The following is a 15,828-nucleotide window of genomic DNA, read 5'->3' as shown; positions in this document are numbered from 1 at the left end:
CCACAGTTTATCTACAACAATAACACGAGCAAAACAGTACATCAAAGCATCTGACTCCCCCCAAACCATCAGTGAAATCAAAGCAACTCACTGTCATGCCCGAGTGATGCACTGCCTCAGTCCACCAACTCCGGCCCCCTGCCGGTGGTCATCACCATCCATCCAGTGCTCCCTGCCAGACCCCAGCAAGGAAGGACTAGGGCTCCTGTGACAATCTAGTTAACCATCCAGTGCATTGTGTAGCAGCCCCCCTCCCTCAACTATGCATGCCCATCATGTCGTACACACATCGTCACACACAACCATATCAAAATGTATATAACTTAGGCTCAGGTTAACCACCACAGATGAGGACAAGCAATAGCCAGTCCTCAACCACCACTGTGGCCTACAAATTAACATTTAACAACACATCCAATGCCTCCTGCAAAGAATTGTTAAGTGCACTCCTTCTGGCCAATGAAGGCCTGGGCATCTATCAAACACTCCCTCGTGCTGCAGCTTAAAAACCCCTTGCAGTACCAGCCAATTACCAACTTGCCTGTTGATCCTCCACAAAGGCTGATCAATAAACTTGGGTTGGACCAGAATGTCTGACCATATGAATCTGGAACTGGATATCAAATTCATCAGACTTTCCATGTACTTCTAGGCCACCAATATAAAATCATGGCACGCTCATTCACCCAAATTATCGCCAAACGAAAAACAATAGCCTTAGGTGAACATCGCATCCTTAACAGCGCAATCAGAGCTTGTTGAATGCCGCCAATTCCAAGTGATCACCATAAGGATGTCCCATGGCCCTCCTGTGTGCCCAATGCATGAATAAGTGGCCCACAACCCAGACACACCCAGTTTTAACTAGAATCGCCCCAGGCACTGCAAGAAAGATTCATTCGCTGATTGCTTTTTCTATCTGCCTAAGAAGACTTCCCCTTATCTATATAAATATACCCATCCTCAGCGCGAGAATGCCACTGCCCAGTACTTCTGATATCCCCTTCTGGCAAACTCATCTGTACCACACTAGTGGCTGCTCCTATACAAAATGAGTTCCCTCCCAGACTGCTCCGATTAAGGCTCTAGAAATGCCCAAGTATCAGTGTTTGTCAATAAGTGTTATACTGACCCACCATGCTAGCTCATCTAAGAAAGCAGTGCACCCAATTTACTTTCCTTAGCACCTTCTTGACTCTACCTTTCTTTCCTTCTTCTTACCTTTCTTCTTCCCCTTTCTGCTCCCCCTTATTCTTTCCATCAATTTAAAAATTTCAAAGTATAAACGTTTCTTAATTTTCTTACACAACCCTCTGGGTGCCCCTTCCCACTGCTCGGACAAAACCACTAATGCTGGGTGCCCCATATCTCGTCTCGGCCCACCTGAACGTCCGCTCCACACCATCCTACTAGACTATCTCAAGTAAGAAGATTTTATTTATTTATTTATTTAAAAGTATTTATATACCGCTTTTTAAAATAAAATTTTATCAAAACGGTTTACAACATGTTAAAATAAAGTGAAAATAAAATATAACTAAAATAAACTTAAAATACATAAATTTAACTAAATAGCTAGATAAATGTTAGCTAAAACAAATTATTAAATAACAAAATAATAATAATGGTAACATGCCATGGGTAAAGAGTAGGGAGGGTAAAAGGGATGGAGGGGGGGAGGGGGGGGTAGCAACTTATCGAATTGTAATGTCCTAGAAAGAACACAGATGGGATGATAGAGGAGAGACGTTAAGGTAATATGTATCTGATGAGAGAAATTTAGGGGATGGAGTTTCATTTTTGATCGGGGAGATGCTCAGTGGGAGTGTTAAATGCTTGTTGAAAAAATAATGTTTTTAAAGCCTTTTTGAAATGATGAGGATTTGATATTAAACGGAGTGGGTTGGGTAAAGAGTTCCAGAGAGATGGTCCTGCTACTGAAAAAGCTCTTTTCCTGGTGATATCTAATCTAGCCTGTCGTGGTGATGGAATGTCTAAGAGATTTTGAGTAAGTGATCTTAAGTGTCGGGTGGGTTTGTAAATGCGGAGTAAGGTGCAAAGCCAAGTGGATGTAGAGTTGTAAATTAAACTATGAATGATTGAGATTACTTTGTATTTTATCCTGTATTTTATGGGTAACCAGTGAAGGGAATGTAAGATAGGTGTAATATGATTGCGAATGGGGGTACCGGATAATAAGCGAGCTGCACTATTTTGAACTATTTGAACTATTTTGAACTATTTTGAAGAAGATGAGGAAGAAGTTAAAGATGAACTAGATGAAGAGGAACTATGCCTCTTGTCCCTTTTCCACTTTGATCCTTCAGCCAGAGTTCTCACAGACAACTCACCTGCCTGAAGCCTTGAGCTTTCACCTTCTGCAGGAACCTCTGTGTATTGTGTCTCTCTCCCAAGCCCTATGAACCTCCATCGCACTTCTTGGAACATCACTTGCTGAAACTTTGCTGCTGCCCCTCCATGCCTTCTGACATGAAGTATCCAGTCTGTTCTCTTCCACCATTGGCTCTATAAGACATGCAGAGGAAGGTAGCACACTCCTCTAAACCCCACCTTCACTTCCCGTAAGACCCACTAAATGAATTGCTGCCCTCTGACCAGAACCCCACCCTTTCCCCCCGCTAGGCACCCTATGCCTTTCAACGAATCATCTTGACATCCCTCACTTCTCTGAGAATCACTAACATGACTAACCCCCTAAATATGGGACCCCTACCACTGAACCCCTGTTATTATTTGTGATAATTGTGGGTGGATCCTTGGGCCGGTGGCAGATGACCATGCCCCCAGGGGAAGATCCCTAGAGGGGCCACTGGTCAGGCCCAGAGTTGGGAGACAGACACACACTAGATCTTTTATTAAACTGTATAGTGAACCACCAGAGATGGCAGTAGTGAGTTGGAAGAGCCCGGCCGGGCTGTAGTCCCTCAGGCACTGGAACAGTGATCCCAGGATGGCTGAGCTGTAGAGAAACTGAATATAGTGGGTAGGCAGAGTATGAGGAGTTCAGGAACAGATCCTTGATGGTAACACTCACACAATAGTCTCTTGAGGCAGCCCAGAGGCTGGAATGAAGTAGGCCCTCAAGGAGCGAGTGCCTGGTTCCAGGGAAAGCTCTGAGAGAGAGATGGTAACTCACTAGTGTTGTAGGCAGCGGTGACTTCCTGGCAGAAGTAGTATTCAGTAGCAGGTCCGGGAACATAGGCCCTCGAGGAGCGAGTACTGGTTCCAGACTGCGACCTGAAAAGCAAAAAAGAGAGCGAGGCCCCCGAGGAGCGGGTACCCCTGGTAAAGTCCAAGGAGGAAGAGTAGCAAGGTATGCGGAGAGCGAATCCCATCCGCAGTGATACCTGGAGGAATCCCCTTGCTAACTCGAATAGCTAGCAAAAACAAAGACCTTAAGTATCCGGTGAGGATGACATAATCTCAGGGGGGGGCCTCTGAGGTTCGTGCCACAGCTGGTACTTGAGTTGGGGCCGCGCCGTGGGTGCACCCTTAGGATTCAGGAGAACATGGCGGAAGGCAGCATCTAGCCAGTCTGGGGATGCCGGAGGAGGTCCACAAGATGACACATTGGCAGCCAAACTTCCATCAACCAAAGAGGGAGTTGCAAAAGAGGGCGGAGGGCAGAGGGCGGAGGGCGGTGGGCGGAGTGGAAACAGGCAGCGACAGTCGCAACAGTACCCCCCTTCAAAGGGCGATCTCTTCTTCGGGTACCAGGCTTGGGTTTGGAAGGATGCGCAATGTGAAACTGACGAAGCATCTCTTTGTCAACGATATTGGTCTGAGGCTCCCAAGAGTTTTCTTCAGGGCCGAAACCTGCCCAGGAGAGAAGATATTCAAAAGTATTGCCTCTTTTTCGAACATCCAGAATCTCTTTGACTTTGAACTCTAAGTCGTCTTCTGCATTGATGACAGGTGGATCCTGAGATTTGGAAGAAAATTCGCTGAGTATGAGTGGTTTCAGAAGTAAAACATGGAAAGCATTATGGATGTTGAGACCAGGTGGTAGCTTCAGATGGTAGGTGACTTTGCATATACGTTGAAGGACTGGGAATGGTCCCACGTAACGAGGAGCAAACTGAGAGGAGGGAAGTTTAAGTCTGAGGTGCTTGATTGACAACCAGACCTCGACTCCTGGCTTGAAGACTGGAGCTTGCAAATGGTGCACATCATAGTACTTCTTAGCATGTTCACTCACTTTGATTAGCATGTCCTTTGTCTGAACCCACAGATTATGGATATCATCAGCAGTGGATTGAGCTGCTGGGGACGTCACTGAGAGCTTCAGTGGAAGTGGCAGTGTTGGGGAAAGTCCAAAAACCACTTCAAAAGGTGACAATCCAGTAGATGTTGCAGGATGAGAGTTGATGGCGAATTCAGCCCATGGAAGCAATTCGGCCCAGTTATTCTGTTGGGATGTGACATAAGCTCGAATAAACTGCCTCATTGTTCGATTCATTCGTTCCGTCTGGCCATTCGACTGCAGATGATAGGCTGAGGTGTAGTCTAGAGAGATGTCAAACAATTTGCACAAGACCCTCCAGAATCGTGCCGTGAATTGGGACCCACAGTTGGATACGATGTGAGAAGGGAGTTCGTGGAGGTGGAATATGTGCGTTATAAAGAGCTTTGCAAGCTCCAAGGCTGAAGGTATGCCAGGGAGCACCACGAAGTGTGCCATCTTGCTAAATCGATCCACTGCACCCAGATGGTGATCATTCCTCCGGAAGTGGGTAAATCGACTACAAAGTCAGTAGCGAAGTGTGACCAGGGCCATTCCGTAACTGGCAGTGGTTGCATCTGATCCCATGGTTGTCCAGAAGCGGGTTTGTTCTTAGCACAATTGGTGCAGGATGCCACATAGGAATAGGTATCCTTTTTGATGGTAGGCCACCAGTACAGCTTCTGTATCTTGAGTAGGATATGGCATTGGCCAGGATGGCCAGCCAGCTTGGAATCGTGTGCCCAGAAGAGCACTTTCTTCCTGAGTCTTTTTGGAACAATAGTTTTATCAGCGGTACAGACTGAGTGGATGCCAAGAGGATCTTCTTCGGGTCATTTATGTGCTGTGGCTCATCAGTCACATCCTCCAAGTGAAAAGAGCATGACAGAGTGTCTGCTCTGGTGTTTCTATCTCTAGGGCGGAACCTCAACACAAAATCAAAACGATTAAAAAACAAGGACCATCTGACCTGTCTGTAATTCAGACGTTGTGTGTGGCAGAGATACCCTAGATTTTTATGATCCGTGAATACAGTTATTTGATGTTGAGTGCCTTTGAGCAAAGGCCACCATTCCTCGAATGCAAGCTTTATTGTCAAGAGCTCTTTATCGCTGATCCCATAGTTTTTCTCAGCTGGAGAAAATCTTTGTGAGAAGGAACAGGGATGTAAGGCTTTTGAGTCTCCTGTTTGGCTCAACACAGCCCCTACACCCACTTCTGAAGCATCAACTTCGACGATAAAGGGCTTGTTGGGGTCTGGATGCTGCAAGCACAGTTCTGTGGAGAAAGCAGTCTTCAATTTCTCGAACGCGGAAATGGCCTCTGCTGACCATTTTGAAGCATTGGCACCCTTGTGAGTCATCGCAGTCAAGGGTACGGTTAAAGAAGAATAGTTCTTTATAAAGCTTCGATAATGGTTGGTGAACCCCAGGAATCTCCTTAAAGCCTTCAGGCTGGTAGGTTGGGACCAATTCTTGATACTTTCAAGTTTGTGAGGGTCCATTTGGAAGCCTTCTTTCGACACTATGTAGCCTAGAAAAAGCATAGAGTTTTTGTGAAATTCACACTTAGAGAGTTTGGCGTACAGCAAATGTTCGCGAAGACGGTGGGGTACTTGCTTGACATCTGCAATGTGGGTGTCCAAATCCTGGGAGAAGATTCATATGTCATCCAGGTAGACCACAACATTCTTGTACAGCAGATCCCGCAAGATGTCGTTCATCATATTTTGGAAAATGGCGGGTGTATTGCACAACCCGAATGGCATTACTAGATAATCGAAGTGGCTGTCTCGGTGTAGAAGGTCGTTTTCCATTCATTGCCGCTCCGAATGTGAATGAGGTTGTAGGCCCCTTTCAGGTCAAGCTTTGAAAATATCTTGGCCCCTTGCAGCTGGTCAAACAACTCCGAGATTAACGGCAAGGGGTAACGGTCTTTGATCGTGATTTCATTTAGACCTCGGTAATCGATACATGGATGTAGGGGTACCATCCTTCTTCCCCACAAAGAAAAAGCCTGCGCCAGCTGGCGACTTTGATGGTCTGATAAAGCCCTTCTGGAGATTTTCTTCAATGTATTCCGACATTGCTTTATTTTCAATGGCTGAGAGAGGATACGCCCATCCTTTTGGTGGCTCAGGATTGGGCTTCAGTCTTATCGCACATAGGACCTATGTGGAGGAAGAATATCAGCCACTTCTTTGGAAAATACATCCCCGAAGGATGCATATTGGGGCGGCAATCCTGGCATCACTGGAGTCGTAGGCATGCAAATGATAGGCGAGATTTCCTTAAGACACCTCCTGTTACATTCTGGGCCCCAGCGGGAGAGATCCAAGGTGGCCCAGTCAAATTGGGGTTGGTGCACTTGCAACCAGGGTAACCCCAGGACAATAGAGTGCATGGCCCTTTCCAGTACAAAGAAGGAGAGCGATTCCGTATGGAGAGCTCTGGTGCAGAGAGTAACTGGTTCGGGTTGGCAAGTCACGTCGCCCAGTAAGGGCTCTCCATGAATGGAGGATAACAGTAGTGGATCTTTCAACTTGATGAGGGGAATCCTCAAGTATTCCACTAGACGTCTGAGAATGAAGTTGCCTCCTGTCCCTGAATCCACCAGGGCAGAAGTCTGAACAGTGACTGGTCCATAGGTCAAGGAGACTGGGAGAAAGAGCGGAGGAGAGGGCGTAGTGAGGCCTAAGAACAGCCCTCCTGTAGGACTTAGGCCCGTCTGTTTCCCGGACGAATGGAGCATGTAGAGACATCATGGCTGGGCTGACCACAGTACATGCAAAGGCCGTGCCTCTTCCGAAGTCTTCTCTCTTTGGAAGTCAAACATCCATGACCAAGTTGCATCGGTTCATCTTTATCAGCAGCAGGGATTACTGGAATCATCCGAGGTGCAGGTATAGCACTAGCCTGTTTCAACCCAGGTAACACTTTAGGCCGGAGTTCCTTCACCTTGTCCCGAAGCTGGTGATCAATCTGAGTGGCAAAGGCTACTAATTCGTTCAGCGAGTCAGGTGTTTGACGAGCAGCCAGCTCGTCCTTTAAATAGTTATCCAGGCCTCTGAAAAAGAGAGTCTTGAGACACTTGGGGTCCCAGCAGAGTTCCGCCGCAAGAGTTTTAAACTCTATGGCAAATTCAACAAATGATCTGTTGCCTTTCTTCAATTCAACCAAAGCAGAACCGGCGACAGAAGTTCGAGCAGGGTCATCGAAAACGGATTTAAATAAGTCCATAAATCCTTCTATGTCCTGAAAAATGGGGTCCTTGCGTTCCCACAAGGTAGATGCACAAGACAAAGCCCTACCATTCAGGTATGAAAGGATGTAGGGAGTCTTGGAGAGAGCCTTAGGAAATAAAGATGGCTGTAAGGCAAAATGCATGCAGCACTGGTTTGAAAAACCCCGGGTCTTCTGGATTTCTCCAGAAAAACGAGTTGGAGTCGCCAGTGGTACAGCAGTCTTTAAAGTTACCTCCTGTAACTGAACTTCATGGTTGGAAGCTGTGCCTTGAACCTTCTGTGTGTGTAGCTGATGAAACACTGAAGTAAGTTTTTCCAAGGCATCTTGCTGCTCCAAAATGTGCAGGGCCAGGCCCGGTATGGCCTGTAAGGCATTGAGCTGTGCTGGATCCATGGAGTTAGCAATCTGTTATTATTTGTGATAATTGTGGGTGGATCCTTGGGCCGGTGGCAGATGACCACACCCCCGGGGGAAGATCCCGAGAGGGGCCACCGGTCAGGCTCAGAGTTGGGAGACAGACACACACCAGTTCTTTTATTAAATTGTATAGTGAACCACCAGAGGTGGCAGTAGTGAGCTGGAAGTGCCCGGCTGGGCTGTAGTCCCTCAGGCACTGGAACAGCGATCCCAGGAAGGCTGAGCTGAAGAGAAACTGAAATATAGTGAGTAGGCAGGGGATGCAGAGTTCAGGAACAGAACCTTGATGGTAACACTCACACAATAGTCTCTTGAGGCAGCCCAGAGGCTGGAATGAGTTAGGCCCTCGAGGAACGAGTACCTGGTTCCAGGGAAAGCTCTGAGAGAGAGATGGTAACTCACTGGTGCTGTAGGCACCGGTGACTTCCTGGCAGACGTAGTATTCGATAGCAGGTCCGGGAACGTGGGCCCTCGAGGAGCAAGTACCGGTTCCAGACTGCGACCTGAAAAGCAAAAGAGAGAGCGAGGCCCCCGAGGAGCGGGTACCCCTGGTAAAGTCCAAGGAGGAAGAGTAGCAAGGTATGCGGAGAGCGAATCCCATCCGCAGCGATTCCTGGAGGAAAGCCCTTGCTAACTCGAATAGCTAGCAAAAACAAAGACCTTAAGTATCCAGTGAGGATGACATCATCTCAGGGGGACGCCCCTGAGGTTCGCACCACTGCTGGTACTTGAGTCGGGGCTGCGCCGCGCGCGCGCCCTTAGGCTTCAGGAGAACATTTTATTTATTTATTTATTTAAGGTTTTTATATACCGGCATTCATGATAAAATCACATCATGCTGGTTTACATTAAAACAGTGGTGCATAGAAAGAAAAAACAAACTGGAACTGTAGTGCGGAAGAAAGCAGTTACAAAAAACAGGGATGCTTAAACTGGGAGAGGAAGGAATGGCAGAAGGCAGCATCTAGCCGGCCCGGGGACGCTGGAGGAGGTCGGCAAGATGGCGCCACGGCAGCCAAACCTCCATCAACCAAAGAGGGAGTCACAAAAGAGTTAAGGTGGGCAGAGTGGAGATGTCGGGCAGCGACGGTCACAACAACCCCCTACAATCACCATACAGGAATATAAGAATTTAAGACTTGTCATACGGGTCAGACCAAGGGTCCATCGAGCCCAGTATCCTGTTTCCATCAGTGGCCAAGCCAGGCAGAATCCCAAGGGGTAGATAGATTCCGAGCTGCTTCTCCCAAGAATAATCAGTGGATTTCTGCAATTCCACCTTAATAATGGTTAATGCTCTTTTCCTCCAGGAATATGTCCAAACTGTTTTTAAACCCAGCTACACTAATGGCTTTCACCACATCCTCTGGCAACAAATTCCAGAGCTTAATTATGCATTGAGTAAAACAATTTTCTATTAATAGTTTTAAATGTATTACCCAGTAACTTCATTGTGTGTCCCCTGGTCTTTGTACTTTTTGAAAGAGTAAACAACCGATTTATGTTTACTTGTTGCATTCCATTCATTATTTTATAGACCTCTATCATATCAAGTCCCACTGTCGCTCCTTGTGACCTTGGGCAAGTCACTTTACCCTCCATTACCTCAGGTACAAACATAGGCCTGGACTTATCAAAATGCACTAAATATCACATGCAATAGGAAAAGGGGTGTGTTTTATGGTAATAGGCATTTTAAGCTGCTGGAGAGCCAGCCTAGCTATGAGTGAGTGAGAGAGAGAGAGAGAGAGAGACTAGCCCTGATACCTTCACGCTAGATAGGTATTTATATCTCTATAGGAGGCCCACCTAGTAACTCGAGGTGAGGTTTAGGTATTAGTGTAGGGGTTAGGGCCCACTTTGACATTCAAAGTGAGACGTATGAACAGAACAGTGGTCTCTCTTGTGAAGATTTGATGACCTTCGGTGTGAGGAAACTCACCCAAAGATGAGATTTGTGCAATGTTCTCTCCACCTAGCTTGATGTTACCAAACTAGATTTATACAATATTTAAATAAAACTGCCAGTATGGTCTCTTGTGCTGTCTTTCTAAAATAACCAGATAGTAGAAAAACAAAATTACAGGTATGTAAAGATTATTTCTATTGTTCTTTCTTTCATGTTGAAAGTAGTATAAAAAGACACCCATTTACTACTCCCAGTCATTCACCAAAACTTGTTGAGAATTGTTGTATAAATCTAGTTTTACGGTGCCAATTTACGTGATAATTTTCAAAAAGACCTCTGTGAGTAAAACATAATTTTATGCACAGAAATTACCTTTTTTAAAATTGCATGCTTTAAGTTTACCTGCAAATTTGATTACTTCACTCGTCGTACCTCTTTCCAGATCATTTATAAATATATTAAAAAGCACTGGTCCCAATTCAGATCCCTGAGGCAGTCCACTGTTTACCCTTTTCCACTGTCAAAAAAGACCATTTAATCCTACTTTCTGTTTCCTGTCTTTTAATCAGTTTGCAATCCACCTCCTAATCCATGTCTTTTTAGAAGCCTCTCATGAGGAGTTTTATAAACTGTATGACAGGTGATGCTGCAGATTTCTGCTCCAAAAATGCACATGTATATTTCCAATATATGAAAACTCATACTATTTCTAGTCATTTTATAAACATATGCACATACATTTTGCATGCCTGTTTATGCGTATTGGGGCGGATTTTCAGAGCCCTGCTCGCGTAAATCCGCCCAAAACCGGGCGGATTTACGCGAGCAGGGCCCTGCGCGCCGGGAAGCCTATTTTACATAGGCCTACCGGCGCGCGCAGAACCCCGGGACTCGCGTAAGTCCCGGGGTTTTCAGAGGGGGGCGTGTCGGGGGGCATGTCGGGGGGCGGGCCCGAACCGCGCGGCGTTTTCGGGGCGTGTCGGGAGCGTTCCGGGGCGTGGCTACGGCCCGGGGGCGTGGCCGCGCCCTCCAGACCCGCCCCCAGGTCGCGTCCCGGCGCGCAGGAGGCCCGCTGACGCGCGGGGATTTATGCCTCCCTCCGGGAGGCGTAAAATCCCCCGACAAAGGTAAGGGGGGGGTTTAGACAGGGCCGGGCGGGTGGGTTAGGTAGGGGAAGGGAGGGGAAGGTGAGGGGAGGGCAAAGGAAAGTTCCCTCCGAGGCCGCTCCGATTTCGGAGCGGCCTTGGAGGGAACGGGGTAGGCAGCGCGGCTCGGCGCGCGCCGGCTATACAAAATCAATAGCCTTGCGCGCGCCGATCCAGGGATTTTAGTGGATACGCGCGGCTCCGCGCGTATCTACTAAAATCAGGCGTACTTTTGCTTGAGTCTGATGCGCAAGCAAAAGTAGGCCTATTCGCGCTTTTTGAAAATCTACCCCAATGTGAACAAGGAGGGTTTGTCCTGCTAACTTTGAAATTAGCCAGACAAACCCCAAGATTTGGTTTTCCAGTCCTGTAAAGCAATTACATTTTTACTAGGTAAGATATTATTCGATTTAAAATTTAACATCTGAAAAGCGAGAACACACAGGTATCTTCCAGGAGCATGGCTTAATTTTAGCTAGCTAGTAATGACTATTCATCATTTCCTGTAGATTATTAATTTTAGGCGACTATAATGTTCACACATTTGAAAACCTTTTTTTTTTTTCATAATAAGGCTATGCGTATTCCACGCCTCTTTCAGATGTAACCTTTGCAATTATAATAAGGCTACGCGTATTCCACGCCTCTTTCAGATGTGTAACCTTTGCAATTATAATAAGGCTACGCGTATTCCACGCCTCTTTCAGATGTGTAACCTTTGCAATTATAATAAGGCTACGCGTATTCCACGCCTCTTTCAGATGTGTAACCTTTGCAATTATAATAAAGCTACGCGTATTCCACCCTCTTTCAGATGTTTAACCTTTGCAATTATAATAAAGCTACGTGTATTCCACCCTCTTTCAGATGTTTAACCTTTGCAATTATAATAAGGCTACGCGTATTCCACGCCTCTTTCAGATGTTTAACCTTTGCAATTATAATTATTTATTCACTCTCCAGTGATAGGTCAAAATCAAGACCTGAGCATGGAGGGAGGGTGCACTTTAGTAGAGTGCAGAGATCCAGGAAGTCCAGCTCAAGCTGCAATCCTATTACCAGGAGCAAAAGATCTAAGGCTAAATTGCAGGACATGCTTGTGGATATTTATAGAAAGCTATTTACTACCTATATTGGGTGTCAGAAAGCAGAACATGCAGCTAGTTGCTGTCAATTTCAGGACCTTCTGTAGCACAGAGAAAGAGAGTGAATTCTACGACTTGGCAGTTTGAAAGCTAAGGGGATTTAGCATTGCCTTTGGGACTTGCTTTCTCAGGAATCCCTTGTGCATCTATACAGAGAAGGGAAAGAGGAACAATGATCCCAGATTCACAGAGATCGTGCAAGCCACCCACGTTGCTGGTGGGATTTTACAGGTCCAAAAGTAAGAGGTTAGGCCTGATGCTTTACAGATTGTACAGGGATAGGGGCGGATTTTCAGAGCCCTGCTCGCGTAAATCCGCCCAAAACCGGGCGGATTTACGCGAGCAGGGCCCTGCGCGCCGGTGAGCCTATTTTGGGGCGGATTTTCAGAGCCCTGCTCGCGTAAATCCACCCAAAACCGGGCGGATTTATGCGAGCAGGGCCCTGCGCGCCGGTAAGCCTATTTTACATAGGCCTACCGGCGCGCGCAGACCCCGGGACTCGCGTACGTCCCGGGGTTTTCGGAGGGGGGCGTGTCGGGGGCGGGCCCGGTCGTCGCGGCGTTTCGGGGGCGTGTCGGCAGCGTTTTGGGGGCGGGTACGGAGGCGTGGCTACGGCCCGGGGCGGTCCGGGGGCGTGGCCGCGCCCTCCGTACCCGCCCCCAGGTCGCGGCCCGGCGCGCAGGAGGTCCGCTGGCGCGCGGGGATTTACGTCTCCCTCCGGGAGGCGTAAATCCCCCCGACAAAGGTAAGGGGGGGGTTTAGACAGGGCCGGGCGGGTGGGTTAGGTAGGGGAAGGGAGGGGAAGGTGAGGGGAGGGCAAAGGAAAGTTCCCTCCGAGGCCGCTCCGATTTCGGAGCGGCCTTGGAGGGAACGGGTTAGGCAGCGCGGCTCGGCGCGCGCCGGCTATACAAAATCAATAGCCTTGCGCGCGCCGATCCAGGGATTTTAGTGGATACGCGCGGCTCCGCGCGTATCTACTAAAATCCAGCGTACTTTTGCTTGAGTCTGATGCGCAAGCAAAAGTAGGCTGATCGCGCTTCTTTTAAAATCTACCCCATTACATAGGCTCACCGGCGCGCGCAGAACCCCGGGACTCGCGTAAGTCCCGGGGTTTTCGGAGTGGGCGTGTCGGGAGGCGTGTCGGGGGGCGGGGCCGGAGCGCGCGGCATTGCGGGGGCGTGTCGGCAGCGTTTTGGGGGCGGGTACGGGGGCGTGGCTACGGCCCGGGGCGGTCCGGGGGCGTGGCCGCGCCCTCCGTACCCGCCCCCAGGTCGCGGCCCGGCGCGCAGGAGTCCCGCTCGCGCGCGGGGATTTACGCCTCCCTCCGGGAGGCGTAAATCCCCCGACAAAGGTAAGGGGGGGTTTAGACAGGGCCGGGCGGGTGGGTTAGGTAGGGGAAGGGAGGGGAAGGTGAGGGGAGGGCAAAGGAAAGTTCCCTTCTAGGCCGCTCCGATTTCGGAGCGGCCTAGGAGGGAACGGGGGTAGGCTGCGCGGCTCGGCGCGCGCAGGCTATACGAAATCGATAGCCTTGCGCGCGCCGATCCAGGATTTTAGCCGATACGCGCGACTACGCGCGTATCTACTAAAATCCAGCGTACTTTTGTTTGCGCCTGGAGCGCAAACAAAAGTAGGCTATTCACGCTCGTCTGAAAATCTACCCCATTGTGTTGAATGACTAAAAAGTCATGGGATTGCAAACTGGTTAAAAGATAAGAAACAGAGAGTAGGATTAAATGGTCAATTTTCTCAGTGGAAAAGGGTAAACAGTGGAGTGCCTCAGGGATATGTACTTGGACCAGTGCTTTTTTAATATATTTATAAATGATCTGGAAAGGGGCACGACAAGTGAGGTGATCAAATTTGCAGATGATACAAAATTATGCAAAGTAGTTAAATCACAAGCGGATATTGATACATTACAGGAGGACCTTGCGAGACTGGAAGATTGGGCATCCAAATGGCAGATGAAATTTAATGTGGACAAGTGCAAGGTGATGCATAGAGGGAAAAATAACCCTTGCTGTAGTTACATGATGCTAGGTTCCATATTAGGAGCTACCACCCAGGAAAGTGATCTAGGCATCACTTGAAATCGTCAGCTCAGTCTGATGCGGCAATCAAAAAAGCAAACAGAATGTTAGGAATTATTAGGAAGGGAATGGTGAATAAAACGGAAAATGTCATAATGCCTCTGTATCGCTCCATGGTGAGACCGCACCTTGAATACTGTGTACAATTCTGGTCGCCGCATCTCAAAAATGATATAGTTGCGATGGAGAAAGTACAGAGAAGGTTGACCAAAATGATAAAGGGGATGGAACAGCTCCCCTATGAGGAAAGACTAAAGAGGTTAGGGCTGTTCAGCTTGGAGAAGAGACAGCTGAGGGGGAATATAATAAATCATGAAAGGACTTGAACGGGTAAAAATGAATTGGTTATTTACTCTTTCATATAATACAAAGACTAGGGGGCACACCAGAAAGTTAGAAAGTAGTTCATTTAAAACAAATCAGAGAAAATTCTTTTTCACTCAATGCATAATTAAGCTCTAGAATTCATTGACAGAGGATGTGGTTACAGCAGTAAGTGTAGCTGAGTTTAAAAAAAGGTTTGGGTAAGTTTCTAGGGCAGAAATCCATATACTGCTATTAAACAATAATAACACTGGTAAAGACATTTCTGGGAACATTTTGTTTCCTCCACAACCTTCGGTGATACAAGTAGATTTTAACAAGCTGAACACAAATATGCATTTATTATGTCTGTATCACGTACCATTTGCCAGAAAAGAGCAATATACATTAAGCATGGTTACGTGTCTGTAGCAGAATAAGCTATAATGGCAATGTTGGCACCAGAAAACAAAACTAAAAATGTTTTGCCACAGATTTTCATTTGTAATCACTTCTGACGCTTCGCAGATGAGAGTCCAACAATAGTCACCCAGCATGGAGGGGTTCCACTTGCCTTGATACCGTTTCTCCATTTTGACAATGTCTTAATGAAACCTTTCACCATGTTCATCACTCACAACGCCAAGGTTGTCTGGGAAGAAGTCCAAGTGGGAATGAAGAAAATGTATCTTCAATGACGTTGCACTTCATCAATTTGTATGTCTGAAGCAGATTTGAACCAATTTGACATAGTCTGCTGCCTTATAGTTGCCTAGAAAGTATATGAAATTAAATCCACAAGCTTTAAACTCAACAGTTTTAGTGATACGATTTGCTTATTCACACAGACGTTGCATAGGAGACTACTCATTGCTGCTGCTTACATAAGGCTGCATCGTCATGGAAACAAGTTGGAATCTTGCAGCCGAGCTGGGGCTTGCCCGAGCAAGTTCTGGCAGGATCAGGCAGAGTTTCTTGGTGTATTTTTAAAAAAGTTACATTGTTACATTGCTTATGGCCATCAAAAATACGACATGAATTTTAAAAATCATAAAAACTACTGTCCAGGAAGAAAAAATATGTACGCGAGATAATGTTTTAGAATTTCACAATTATTGTAACATAAAATTGTCCGTTTCTCAAAATCCTTACGTGATGTACAGATTTCGAAGTAACGTCTGTGATCAGCATCAAAAAGTCTATTTGGAACACCAAAAAGCCTGAAGAAAACAAAAATTTTGTTTACCAGTGTAATTAGTAGTTTGGGATCTATGCATTTAATATTTGGGTACTTGCCAGGTACTTGTGACTTGGTTGGACACTGTTGGACT

The 15,828-nt window shown here is 47.1% G+C and overlaps 1 protein-coding gene across 1 annotated transcript in view; it reads left to right on the top strand.

Annotated features, from left to right (window-relative positions):
* Positions 1-15,828, top strand: part of LOC115098991 (hepatocyte growth factor-like) — a 141,545-nt gene that overhangs the window by 90,725 nt on the left and 34,992 nt on the right. The window lies entirely within an intron of this gene.

The sequence above is a fragment of the Rhinatrema bivittatum genome, chromosome 9 (assembly GCF_901001135.1).
Source record: "Rhinatrema bivittatum chromosome 9, aRhiBiv1.1, whole genome shotgun sequence".
NCBI lineage: Eukaryota > Metazoa > Chordata > Amphibia > Gymnophiona > Rhinatrematidae > Rhinatrema > Rhinatrema bivittatum.
This window is presented reverse-complemented; position numbering and strand designations above follow the sequence as displayed.